This window comes from Plodia interpunctella, chromosome 14 (genome assembly GCF_027563975.2).
Source record: "Plodia interpunctella isolate USDA-ARS_2022_Savannah chromosome 14, ilPloInte3.2, whole genome shotgun sequence".
Taxonomy (NCBI): Eukaryota; Metazoa; Arthropoda; class Insecta; order Lepidoptera; family Pyralidae; genus Plodia; species Plodia interpunctella.
In genome coordinates, this window is record NC_071307.1 from 7,015,677 (window position 1) to 7,030,221 (window position 14,545).

The 14,545-nt window shown below is 32.9% G+C and overlaps 1 protein-coding gene across 2 annotated transcripts in view; it reads right to left on the reverse strand.

Annotated features, from left to right (window-relative positions):
- The window catches only part of LOC128675459 (neuropeptide CCHamide-2 receptor-like), a 44,410-nt gene extending 39,540 nt beyond the window's left edge, over positions 1-4,870 (reverse strand). For both annotated transcript variants that reach the window (XM_053754884.1, XM_053754883.1), the window contains exon 1: positions 4,520-4,870. The gene's annotated coding sequence lies outside the window, so the exon portion shown is untranslated. The remainder of the gene's footprint in view (positions 1-4,519) is intronic.
- Between the last annotated feature and the right edge of the window lie 9,675 nt (positions 4,871-14,545).

The following is a 14,545-nucleotide window of genomic DNA, read 5'->3' on the forward strand; positions in this document are numbered from 1 at the left end:
CTGTCAAAAATTCCCAAAAATCTCTATTATGTTTGTAAATAGGACCCTTTGCTTGTACTTGAACACCGCAGAATAATCGACCATTCTGAATAAACTGGTTTGAGCCAGTTTTAGCCATTGAGCCGGAGAAAATAATTTCCTGGCATTAAATTGATGCTGTGGACTGTAATGAAAAATCGTTTATTTAATGGAACCCTTTTGTACAATTTGGCAAAGCGGTCCGAAGTTTTTTAATACAATTTTATTAGCTTCGTTTGTAACTAATGATGTAATGTAATATTGGAAGTCAATTATATTATAAACTCAATAATAAATCGATTATAGCAATACATTTTTTAATTTAAATTGATTTGTTTAAATTTACCAATTGAACATTATGAACATATTACTTGTGTAAGAGACATTTTAGTAGCATATAAAAATATAGGGATATTTACATAAAATCCTGTTTACTATCGTACAATACCAACACACAACTTAAAGTAAACAATTCATGTAGTACAAGCAAATTGCTTCTTACATTTTCTTTTTCACGAAGTACCTATGTACCCAGTACATGTTCCTAGACATAGCAAAAGTTCTGCTGAAAATAGACCATTTCAACAAAAGCCTTAAAGCAAAATAAAAAAGACGCGACATTCTGGCAACAATAATAAAGCGGACTCTCGTTATCTTCTCGATTTGATAATTGCTAAAAAAATTGTGTAAACTATCGATTTTCAATCGAATCGGATACCATTATTATGAAGCTTTGTAATGGATTGCGGCAACAATTAACGTTCTATACCTTTGATTTCTTAGCGCTATGTTTACGCCCATTTATTAGCTCACTAAATCAATTTTACGATACATTTACGACTGTCAGTGTTCCGTATTATGTTGTAAAAGCAGTGTAATTTCACATACGCTTCTAATTTAGGCTCTTGTAGGAATGTACCGTGATATAATAAGTATTCGCAGAAACCTGTGTTTTCGAGGTCCTTGCGTTTACATAAGTAATGATGTTAACATACCTAGATAAATGCTTTTTCTGTTTGTTACACTTACGAGTATGTTATCAAAAAGGATGTCCACTAAAATCCGTTTAGTAGTTGATTAATTTATAATTGTAACCACGTTGTAATATAATAATAATTTCTACTAAAATTATTTATTTATTCGGCATGATCTATTAAAACATTTTTATTTATTTTTATTTAAGATATAACAACATCACATTTTTATCAATTGTGTGGGCCTTAATTGTATTGTAAGTGTCCGAAATAGAAAAGTTATAAGTATCATTTAGAAGACTGAAATCGGGTCTCCTCGGCCCTAATCGTTGTAGTCGGGCCATTTTAGTCATCTTACAGAATTACTGCCAATTTTATTGGACGTTTAATTTCATTACACTCGTAAGTATTAGGTTTTAGTACTCAAAGCAATATCGTTACGACTTTTATGGAAAAATTGCAACATCAATGGAAGTATTAATATTTTATATTATTTTTATTTAAAAAGGATCTTTAAAATAAAAAAAATATATAATAATATCGCCAATGCAATTTGGCAAGTCTTGAAAAATGTATAACAATTTTATTAGAAATCTATACTATTATTATAAAGAGGTAAGCGTTTGTGAGTTTGTAAGTTTGTATGTTTGAAGCGGGTAATCTCCGTAAATACTTAATCAATTTCAAAAATTCTTTCACTATTAGAAAGGTACATCATCCAAGACTGCTATAATTTATGGCTATATTTTATATCAAAATTCATAGGGAGCGAAGCCCCGGGCAACATCTAGTTTAAAATACTTTTACTCTACATTTACTGGCGCCAGGTCTCCATTACTAAACCATTAATTACCGTCAGACATTTGGAATCCCTATCAGAGCTTCGCTTTTAGAAATAGAAAACCCTGTAAAGATAGATAGGGTTTTTGGCGTCGCGTCGCCTTCTATCTAAGGTTTTAAATCATGCTTACTTCTTGACACATTGCACGGAGAACAAATTGTTCAGAGCGAATAAAATGCACCAGAGAGTGTCCATGGAGACTAGTAACACTGTCAGTGTATATATAACAAACGTTTAGGTTGTTAAAATAAATTGAAAAGCGAGCGAGTATACTTTTATTTATTTTTTCTTGAAAAGAAAGACTGCTTCAAGTTTGTGTAATGTTTCTATCTTATATTTGCGGTGTCTTATATGAGGTGATTAAAAAAAACCCACTTGCTATATCAATGCCCGATATAGCAAGTGTTTTTTTTTTTAATTGAAAATTACATTGGACAACGTAATTTCGATTTAGCACGTAAACTTTTCCGATATATTTAAGAAAGGTTTTTTTAATGAAAACTTCTTTAGCGGTGTTAAAAAAAGTTAAACTCCCGTCAGGACACGTGACCATAAAAAACGCATAACGTTATTATTCAATTCATTCCACCGGCACTCCCGGAGTGTAAACCGTTTTTTTATTCTCATGTGATTTGGTGTCTGACACTATCTAAACTTCCAAGCTTATTTTTTAATCCCTCGATTAGTTCTCGGTGTCAGTTGTGCTTTTTGATTCTGCATAATCGAAAGCAATTTCTGATTTAACCATCTATCGACATATTTCACAGAAAATGAAGGCCGCATCTAAATTTACAATGATAAAATATCGATAAAATTTTGTGGTTTAGAATTTCTGTTATTAAATTTCAAAACCAGCATGTGGACTTATCAGTGTCGTGTTCACAAGAGCATCCGATAAAAATATTTTTTGTTGCACAGACGGATAAATGACAGGACAGCTCTTGTTTCAGTGAAAACAGACCTGTTGGTTTGTTTTTGGCAACGGCATTGTATTACCAGAATGCTTTGTGATTAGATTGGCACCTATTCTATGAAGTTAATTGAAGTTCCCTGGGGTTTTCTGCTTTTTGATCAAAAATTAGAGAGCGAGGAATTTGGAAATTTAAAATTATTTTGATTGTTTAATTTTTATTTAAATCTACGTTTTATCTATAAAAATAAAACAAAACAAATAAACTTACATATTAAATATTTACAAAAATGACAGTCCCGGCAATTCGTTGCCATGAGGTAATGTGCCTAGAAGGCTGATAGCGTTGCCTCGTATTTGAACGTTTAACACATATTTGTCACAGAAAAGCACAATCGAAAAGTTCAATAAACCCATTGATCGATCAAACTTCTTCGATTGGTATTTTTTTTAAAACCTTGGAGAAAATGGTAGAAGTGCTTCATTTTCACCCCGTTATTCATAAAAAGGTAGAGCATACTTCAATCTGAAGTATGTGTTGTGTGTCACTGTCGCACTTATAACATTCGACATTGACAGAAAGAGACAAAATATATACAAAGTATTTACCTTTTATATATATAAAACGGTCAGTGTATTGTGAACTATTCAACCTTAGATTTTAACTGCCGCAATGTGAATCTTGTAACTCAATTCTGAAGCAGATATCTTCAAGCAATTGAGCTTAAATTATATTGACAATTGTTACGTATATATGTAGATATACGGAAATAGCACACGTAGTAAACCAAGGAAGCGTTGGAATGATGTATGTTCTGCGAAGCTTTAGAAAGTAAACAATTAGATTTGGCATCGGATAGAACGGCTTTGAAAGAGTTGGGAGAAGATTTTTGCCCAGCAGTGGGACGAAATATGTTGAAAAAATAGACAGACTGTACAACATTTCTTAAATAGGTAATCGAATAGGCAAAACTGAAACTCCGTGAACAACGACCCTTTGTGTTGTGCACATTTGACGACTTCGGTGGTGCAGTGGTAAAGTGCTTGCCTCTGAACCGAGAGGTTCCGGGTTCGATCCCCGATCGAGTCAAGATGGAAAATTATCTTTTTCTGATTGGCCCGGGTCTTGGATGTTTATCTATATATGTATTTGTTATAAAATATAGTATCGTTGAGTTAGTATCCCATAACACAAGTCTCGAACTTACTTTGGGGCCTAGCTCAATCTGTGTGATTTGTCCTAATATATTTATTATTTAAATAAAAATTAACTTAAAGAATTTGAGAAACCTCCAACTCTGAAAGTTTCCAAATAGTAGATCAAAATAGGCGCTTATTGTAATTTGTATTATTGTCTACAAACCTACATCTTCTGTATGGAATGGATGGACTCAAAGTCAAGTCATAGTATTCAGAAATTAGGCCTAATTTTTAAAAATTTATCTTAAAGCTACAAACTACTTGCATCATCTATCAACACACTTTTCTTTACTAATTGCATATATTACGGTTCAAGCAATAAACACTTATAAAACCTTATTTTATTTGTAAGTTTGATATAAGTTTTCGGTAAGTACCTATTCGTATAATGTTGTATTCATGTTATTTGTTTGCGTTTGCAATTTACCGTATCCATAAATACATAAAACACATATCATTAAATATAATACAACAAAATAATATTTTAACCTATTAGAAACAGGTTCAATGTTCCCAAACAAAGTAAAAAGTCAAGTACGTGCATGAAAATATGTCAAATGAATACTGTTTACTCACCCTGATCTCTGTTAATGAAGACTAATTAAAATTTTCCGTTCTGACGCCTCTACATCATAAATCATACTATGCAACCTTCAGCTAAATTTATCTTTAATATTTACTAATCATAATTAATTACTCGTTCAACTATCGATAAAAAGTTTTAAAACTTGCACAACACTGGCACAAAATAAAATATCAATCTCAAAAAATAAAAATAAGAACATTCCACATGTTGTTATTCCAATATTTAAATTACATTCGAAATTTGAATTACGAACTGGCGAACTAGTTTCGAAGTTGCGTTCCTGCCGCGTCCAATAGGCGGCCACGCGGGCGAGACTACGAAATGTACTGGAGTTGAGCGTTGATGCTTCTCGGGACCTAATGGGAGTAATGCGCATGGTTCGAAGATAATCCAGGCTGGAAAGTATAGTCGGACTGAGAAAGGCTTTCAAGGGAATGCACCTCTTTCTATTGAAAGTACGGGCGAAATGTAAGCAGTGGTGATTGGCCGGGATTCAACGTCTAGAATTACAACCAATGACGTAACCATCTTCTTGCATTGGAACTTTGAACGATGCATTTTCCAAGTCCTATTTTGTTTATTTGCAGCAAAATGAGTTTTATATGTATCCACTATGGACTTATTTCACAAAATCATGTCATTATTTATACGGTAGACAGAACCTAAGGGAGATCACCTTGTTAGTGTATGCTAATGTGACCTCCATAAATAAATAAATTGTCATTTTTAATGAGAATCCAGGTGGAAAGGCATTTTCTGAATAATGACAGGAATCGTTTGCTTGATCGAGTGTGATCTTCGGAATAAAAAATGTTTTTATAATTTTAATCGAAGTTAAGGTATATAAAAGTTGCGTCCCAGTTTCCGTGAAAACAAGTCTAAAAAAATTACAGTCATTACTATTTAGTTTTATTAAGTTATAATTACTTATCTGTCGTTTTTTATATTAAAACATATTATGTAATAAAAAAAAACATATGTAATAAAAATTTATCCTTAAAAGTATTAGTGTTCTATATGCGATATAAGAGTGTCTATAGGTTAATAACTTATAGATTTAAATCCCTATTTAGGTAGATAGGACTAAAGGGATTAATCATTGTTTATCACAAACTGTACCTATAGGATTAACATGTTAATTTTAAAACCGTGATCAAGTTTATGTACCAAGAAGATTAAAATTATCTTGACCTCATTGATTGACCAAGAAATGTATGATCTTTTTATGGTAGGTACTTGTTGAAAAATCTCTCCGAAACTTTAGATTCTATGGTTGCGAATAAGTATTCATTCGATAATATAGCATTCAATTTCTTCATTCAACCTACCAATCCATCCTCCAACCGAGTAGGAATTGAAAATACATTTATTAAGGTTCGATTCGGATGAGCCAAGCTCATAACTCGGTAGAGAAAATTATTGAAGTTAATGACACGACATGACTTTGGACGAATACGACACAAATCGAATAGTAATATATTTAAATAATGCTAATCCTAAATACAATATTATAAATAAGAGAATAAGTTTGTTTTTTACCTCTTCATTTCACAATGTGCCTAATGAACCCTATCTTTATGAAATTTTGATTAGATCTTAGATTAATAAAAAGAAGATTAGATGTAGTTAAAAGTAGGTACGGTAAATAGAAATAGTTCTTTATAATTCATCCCGGAGAAAATAACTGTTTCCATTGGAAATTCACGCATGCAGATCCGCGGGCAAAAGCTAGTCAATGATACAATAATTTAGCAAATCTTGGCAAACTCAAAAATAGTAGGTATATTGAAACGATTTGATTGTCACATAGTGTTGATAGCTGTGAAATTATTGTTTTTTTAAGTCGGTTGAAAATAGTTTCGACGGAGATTGCACGGCCTTGATCTTTCTGATCGCGACTATTTTTAGGGGATTATTTAGATCTCTATTAAAAAAAAAACTAATCAAAGAGGATCAAATTTAATTATTATAATAGTAGTGTGTAGTCGACGACCTCGGTAGCGCAGTGGTAAATAAGTGCTTGCCTCTGATCCGAGATGTCCCGGGTTCGATCCCGGGTTAGGTTATGATGGAAAATGACCATTTTCTCATTGTCCCGGGTCTTGAATGTTTATCTATGTAAGTATTTGTTACAAAATATATCGTAGAGTTAGTATCCCATAACACAAGTCTCGAACTTACTTTGGGGCTAGCTCAATCTGTGTGATTTGTCCTAATACATTTATTTATTTACTATTATTAGTCGGTTCAATGTTCACATCTTTTCCAGGTACTTATGGGGTGTGTAATAATATTGTGGTCACATATTCGCTTGTCACAGTCGCGATTAAACAGAGAAAGAGTCGAAAGAGCGACCGAGAAAACTACATTCAAATGCAGTATTGGTTTAGGTACCAGTTTGATACTACGGCTACTACTATTTATTCAATAACCGGTTCAAATTTAAATTATAGTCAGTCACCATCGTCATAGCCAAAACATTCTCCCAATCGTTTTTAATTAATTAATGGCCGGTTATGCAACACAAAATGAAAATTTCATTTCGCAAGTCGTTGTCGATTGGTCCCGAAAATAGATTGAAAGAAAATTTTAATGTCGTATTTCTGCGATTCAAAAAAAGCCCAAGCTGACTGGAAACACAGATTTCTTAATGGCGATGTTTAGATAAATATAGATTATTTTTGGTTTCAATGTTGATCTGGGAGTGTAAAAAAACATAGACATGCCAGCGATTTCTCCTCCCGCGCTGACTGAAAAAATCAATCAAGCGAAAGAGCTATAAACTGGAGATTTTTGGAGCCTATATTTTTATATTATCATAATCACTACATAGTATAAAACAAGACGCCCTGCGCGTCTGTCTATTTCTTTTTTTATACTACGCAATGGATTTTGATTTCGTTTTCATGGACAAGACAACTTATTCCCGAAGGTTCAGTCATGTGATCATATATACTCGTAATAGACTCCGTGCAAAGCCAGGTCGCTATTAAGAAAAATAATTTCATGCAAAACGTGTTCTTCGAGATTTTTCATAAGAATAGCAAAACAAACTCGAACGGGATAGGACTGTTCCTAGAATGCCTACCGCAAAACATACAAACACTTAAAACGTTTCTAACATCCATATGCTGTTTCTTTTTTCTATATCGTGAAAAAATAGAGACAATGTGTGAACGCAATGACGTGTTACGTTTTATATTGGTTGGTAGTTTTTTATGTTTCTTGGTAGGTACCCAGGTAGGTACCTACTGAGAGAAAGTGTAGTAGAAAACTAAAGTTTTCCAATGAACGAAACGGAGTTATCGTTTGCTCGCAGCAAGCGTCCCATTTAACTTTTGGTTAGTTTAAACGGTTGCATGTCACAGTTGCAGTTCGAAGTCCAAATTTTCAAATCAAAATTCTGTAATTCCTGAAGAGATATTCGGATAGTATTGTAAAAAATTATAAGCCATTTTTTTCTGTGGAGAAGTGCGGGATTGAATTTCACTTCTCACCATCGAATCGATTCGAAGAAAGACGCAGCGAACCAATCATATTGCGCCATTGTGACGCAACGACAACCGCACTGCAATGTGATTGGTTCGCAGCGTCTCACTTCCAATCGATTCGATGTTGAGAAGAAGAGAGAAGTGAAATGCAAACCCGCACCAACCACTCTGAAAATAATTCTGTAGTTTCGGTAGCTATCCACGCGTAGCTAGGCAACTCTATTTAAAAGAAAAATGTGTAACAACATTCTTCTTTTAAACAGCTACGTATATCTTATAAGGTGTACGAAATTTCCCCAAAAATATCAACAACGTTTTACTTAGTATGTTATGTTCAAAAAAATGACCAATATATCACATAGTAATAGACACGTCTGGGCAATTTAACTTTTTCATAGAGAAACAGGCTCATATTTTATTGATTAGAAACAACGAAACATAGACATTCGTGTATGTTTTTAAAAATATTAAATAATACTTTATGGTGATGTTCGTTGCCGGCTCCACAGAAGTAGGTTCGGTATACATTGCTGGTTTTTCATTGCGGTAAATAAAAGCACGAGTACAAACTACACAATGTTATCCATTCGCGTCGGCATCTTAGTCCGAGTTCTAGAGCTTTGAGTCTACATAAAATTTTCGAATTCTACAAATCACTTATAGAACAGATTGAAAACCTTATCTCTAATCAGTGTTTATGTCCATTAAACCATGCACGTAACATGGATTATGATAGACCAGATTGCGCCAAACTTAGACACAGAGCAGACTGGATACTCTCAGCATCAACTTTAGAAGCAAGTCTACAGCTGGAAAGTTTACTACGAAACACATATATTATCACTAGGTTTTGCACGTGGCTTCGCCCGCGTGAATTCAACATCGTGAATTTCTAGAGCGCAACAGACATAATTTTCATACAAACTTTCACCCCCCATTATAGTCATTTGGGGGTTCATTACATAAATATCAAAATTATTACAAATACCATAATCATCAATTATATCATCTAAGCATAAATCACTAGCATTGCATAAATATAGGCGATTGCTGTCGTCTTTTTGGTTTAGTTTTTGGGTCACTGGCAACTCCCGGAGCAACTGAAATATCTCGTGTAGTTCGGACCCATTTAATGCGCTTATCTATCAATGAACGTATGTCACTAATGAATAGTCAAGTGTTGACTCTGGAAGTACATACATGACCTAACTCGTCTGAATTTCATCACTGTAATAATCTAAACCTAATAAAGTAGAATTATTTCTTCATTCTACAAGATATTGAAACTTTTGAAAACCTCTGAACCAGATGGTCAAATCGAACATTATTCATAATTAGGGATTTATTATTAAAAGAAAATAAAACTTCCAATGATCACATCCTTGAGGTTAATATACTTAATAAGTCTGTGATCACATCGTAGACTGTTTCCATTCTTTATTCAAACCTAATGAAGTCGAAAGAAAATTTCTGTTTTTGTACATTTATTATTCAAAGTCAACTAAGTTCACCGATTACAGAGCCAATCGTATCAACATTTTGTCAATTATTTCGTTATGTTTAGTTTGTTTGCGTTGCGGGACATGTTATTATACGGACATTGTGTATTTGAAAGGAAAATTACATGTCTGGCTACACAAATTATCTGTTATCAAAACTAGAACAGTTTCAAGTTTATGTTTTATCCATATAGCGGTGCTTTGATGCGTGCACGCGTATGCATCATAGCCAGCCATAATTAAGTAGGAAAGCGGACGCTGAGCGAATTTTTACAGTTACGGAAACAACCGGAAATCACTTAGGTGAGAGATTCCCGCGTGCCGCCCGAGCGGATTCGATACCCGGTCAGGTCAAAATGAAAAATTCTCTTTTAGATTGACCTGGGTCTTGGATCTATATACGTATATATCTTATAAAATATAGTATCGTTGATTTAAATAGAGTTGTTGAATTGAGTATCCACTTACTTTGGGGCTAACTCAATCTGTGTGATTTCTCCCTACATCACTTATTGACATCTAAAATTTACTTCAAACTAAGTTGACTTCTAAAACGCAAGTGAAGAAGAAGCAAAGCAACGAATTTCATCACAGCCTTTTCTTAAAAGTTTATTAAAAGACAATTGAAAATTCACTAATTACTCATGTGAAAAGCGTGACGGAATCGAAAAAGTTACATTGTAAAATTACCTTTTGTTTGATGCGTACCGGTAAATTAATTTTCCCTAATTGTTAATCTGAAGGGATTCTTCAGTAGCACTTTCTAGACAAACTTCTGTAACTTTAACTCCAATCGCCGGCACCCAGTTTGAATATCGAATTAAATTACGAATTTTAAACAACTTTGCTAAACTTACACAAGTTGTTATGTTAATGTAAATATTTTTGCTCCAAACGAATGTGTTGTATGATTTCTAGTTGCGTTCTAAAAGTCCACTTCTGTAAATAAATAGCAAAAGTTATTTTAATATATTCTAGCAGAGTATCAAGCCCATAGATTTAGTAAGTACTTCGGTACCTACTAATTCCATGATCAGTATCGAAGATATCAATGAATAGTTTAGGTACACTCCAAAGACTATTAATTAATAAATCCTTGCTAAGCTTGGAGATAACAAAGACATTTAAACGACAATAGGATCGCAGTCCGATCGGGCCGGGCGAGAACCTAGGGGACAAAAATTAAATTTTATTGATCAAAAATTTATAAGTATCAAAAAATGAAAAAAATTTCTTACCAAGGCCCTCAATTCACGAATCTGTTACAAAATCCGTCTGAGCTAATAAGTATTTGTGTTTGTAGCGTGATTAACAAACACAAAAGTACATTAAGCTGGTCACGCCAAATACACATCAAAGGATTTTGTACGCGATAACTTTACCACTATTATGACGAAAATTAGAATAGAAATACTATCACCAACTCTGTTGTTACATAATTATTTGAAAATAGAATCGGTGTGGTGGTGAACAAACCGGCAAATAACCGTAGTCCCTATATACATCCTTTACATCACTCTAAAATACATTATTAGACGTGAATTTGACAAAAGAGCCGTTCTGATAACGCAAACTATTATTTTTTTCAACATAGTCGTTTTATCTATATCTTCACTAGCAGCCCGTCCCGTCTTCGCTCGGATAAAACCATAATAAAATTTTCACAGAATTCACCTTATAGGTAATCAGATTTAATTAAAAATAATAGAAGTTCAGGATTGGAACCATCAGCTGTAGCAAGGTGAATTCAATGGTGTTTACCGCTGAGCTGTCTACTCATATCTTTAGTTGACGAAATTTTAAATGGGATTATTTGTTATTTCTTTTCACCCTCATTTAACTACCCTAAAGATCAAATTTTAAAAAATCCTGAAACACGAGTTTCATTATTTTTGTTGCATAGCATTTGGGCCAAGTTTCAAGTACAAACTTTACCCCCAATTTTTACCTATTTAGGGGTCGAATTTTAAAAATTCCTTTGTTATCTGAGCACTATGTAATAACCTAAAGCTACTGCCCAATTTTTGCGTTTATAGCTTCTATGGTTTAGGCTGGGCGTTGATTAGTAAAAAACGCTTGGTCTTTTATATATATAGATGTCATAACGTCACTTTCATATAACTTTAATTGACTGACTGAATTTAACTGAGTTGAGACTGAATTGAGTTACAAAATAGTACCTATATATTATGAACAAAAGCTACAACCTACTCCACATTTTTTCAATTCTTTGTTCACTTACCTAGTTTTTACTTTTGTTCTACTAACAAGTTTGTGCCCCAAACAAAGGTATTGCGATATAGTCCTATTGTCAAAAAAAGAAATCTCTTTTTCAACTTCATTCACTTGGCTATTCTTCATTTACTCAAATCAAATACTTTTTCTAATGTCAAAAATAAAAATGTTATATGGAGGGCGGTTGTGTGACAGTAATATATTGTGACGTCGCGGATTTCGGAATCCAAAAGCATTTCTGCTATATATACTTTATTGAGACCAAAAAAATAGTAAATTACATTTTATTTATTACCCATTAGAATAGCCATAATTAAGTTGTATTTAGTTACGAAGGAAAAGATATATTTGTAATTCTGAAATGATTGAATTTTTTATAAATAACTGATTTATTATGAACATCCTTCAAACATGAATTGGACCCTGGATAATAATGAAAAGGACATGTGAAGTAACCAAGGGTCCAAGTGGAAATTGAAGTGGGTCGAACCTTTACTTAAGTGTGTAAATAAAAATACATTAAACGTTTAGTTAGCCCCTTAAGGGGCGACATACGCGCACACCAGCGCCATCATTGTTGATTATTGTTACACGTTTTCGGTTTAGTAAAGTGGAATATACTTCATAATAAATTTCTTTTCCAGTGTTTAATTTGTTATAATCATTTTTCACATGAGCATGCATGAAGAGAGCTGACAGAAATTAGTGAGATTCGTCAAGATTGTGACAAGTACAAGTCCCTAGTCTCTGCCTACCCCCATGGGAAAAAGGAATGATAATATATGTACATGTATTTTTATTTTTTGCTAAATAAACTAATAATGTGATGGTGGCGCTAGTGTGTGGCTAGGCAGGGCCTTTAAAATATTGACGGTTAGTGTTACCTTAGACTCTCGTAGCAATTTTCCCGCGTGTCAAAATAAATTGAAATCCATTTAGTTGTTTATTGCCTGACAGAGTATTCAATCGATCCGTTGTTGCTCCAATAACCAGACGACTAGCTTAGTTTATTAAGAATATTTCAAAACCAAAAATGTCTCTATAACTACCATGTATTTTTAGTGTTAATTGGCTAATATTTTGACTTAAAATATTTAAAAAATAATAGTAGTCCTTATTAAAATAAGGACTTCGAATTATAGTAAGAAAGTACGAAAGTATAAAAATATATTTATGTATATGTTATAAAATATAGTATCGTTGAGTTAGTATCCCATAACACAAGTCTAGAACTTACTTTGGGGCTAGCTCAATCTGTGTGATTTGTCCTAATATTTATTTATTGATTTATTTATTTATAATTTGTTGACGAACAGAAGCTAGTTTATATTTTCAACATTAAATAATATCGAACAATTTTATACAACAATTAAGGATTGCGTGACAACCTGTTGTGCAATAGGCTCTAACTTTAGGACTACATTCCTCCAGTATACCTTGACCCACGTCGTGTAAATACGTCGCTATTTTTACGTATCTCTTGGCAAAGTACAGGGAAATTAGGGGGCCAAGATAAGCTGGTGTAACGATATCAGCTATCAAATTTACAGCTAACCGTAAAATCTCACTGCAAGCAGATAACAAACGGGTCTGTATTAAAGAATGAGGACAAAGACATTACTTTTGAGTTTCTTACGTGAAAATCATAGTATGGATATTATATTAGCAAATTATTAATTTTTTTTTTCAACCATTTCACGATGTTCAGGATTCTATTTGCAAAACTTGATCGATCACATCTCATAGATAGAATATTGTCATGTCTTGTCAATAAAAGGACTTCATTAATTTTTAAAGACTAGTTTACGAAATTGCGACAAAATACCTGTATAAAAATATGAAAATAAGAAAGGTATAATTATTAAATTTTTGGGACAGTTACCTAACTAATAGTATGTAATTACCGAGAATTGTTACTCTGTGAGAAAAAATAATTACATTTATTCAAAGAATGAAACGAAAGTGGCTATATTAAAATTTCCAACCAGATACAAATAACATTAGTGCAATAAAAATATATGTACCAGCAAAAGAATGGAAAAGTAAAACTTTATCAGCCGAAGAAAATTTTATAAATTATCCTACTCGTGTAACGATGTAGCTATGTTTTTTTCATATGTGTTCATCTTGCTAATGAGTCCTACATATTACTTCTTCTTGACCTTTTTCCCACTAAATTAAGTAGATTAACTTTCTTCCATTTAGCTCTTTCACTTTTCATTTCTCTTAATTTTCACTTTCCTACTCATAGGAAATAATCTCATAATCATAATCTCATAACGTACTATTTTTACCTAATACCAATAGAGATTAATATTTTTCTATTTTTTTTAACGTAAGAAGTTTATCTTTGTGTTAGTGTTATAAATTCTATTATTACGAATTTTGTCAGCACGCAGTTCAACTGTAATTCAAATTTGAAACTCAAACAATGCTGGCGTGGCTTGAATTATAATTTGAATTGAATGAGTTGTAAAATTTCTGAAGCGGGAATCGAACCCACGGCGTATGCTTGTCCGTTCAACTTAATTAAGATTTGAGATTTCTCCGTATGCAAAAATTAAAATAAGTAAATGTTTTTCAATTAAATAGAAAGCGACTAAGAAACATACTTATAACGTTATTAGCCAACAGGTAACAACCCCAGGCTTCATGGCGAAACAACCCCGAAAACAACTAAGAACACGCAAAAACGAAAGAGAAAATATAAGCTGCATGCCATCTCTATTCTAACGTGCAAATTCCACGATTTATGGTTTCAGTAATAACTTTGTGTACAAAAATCCATTGT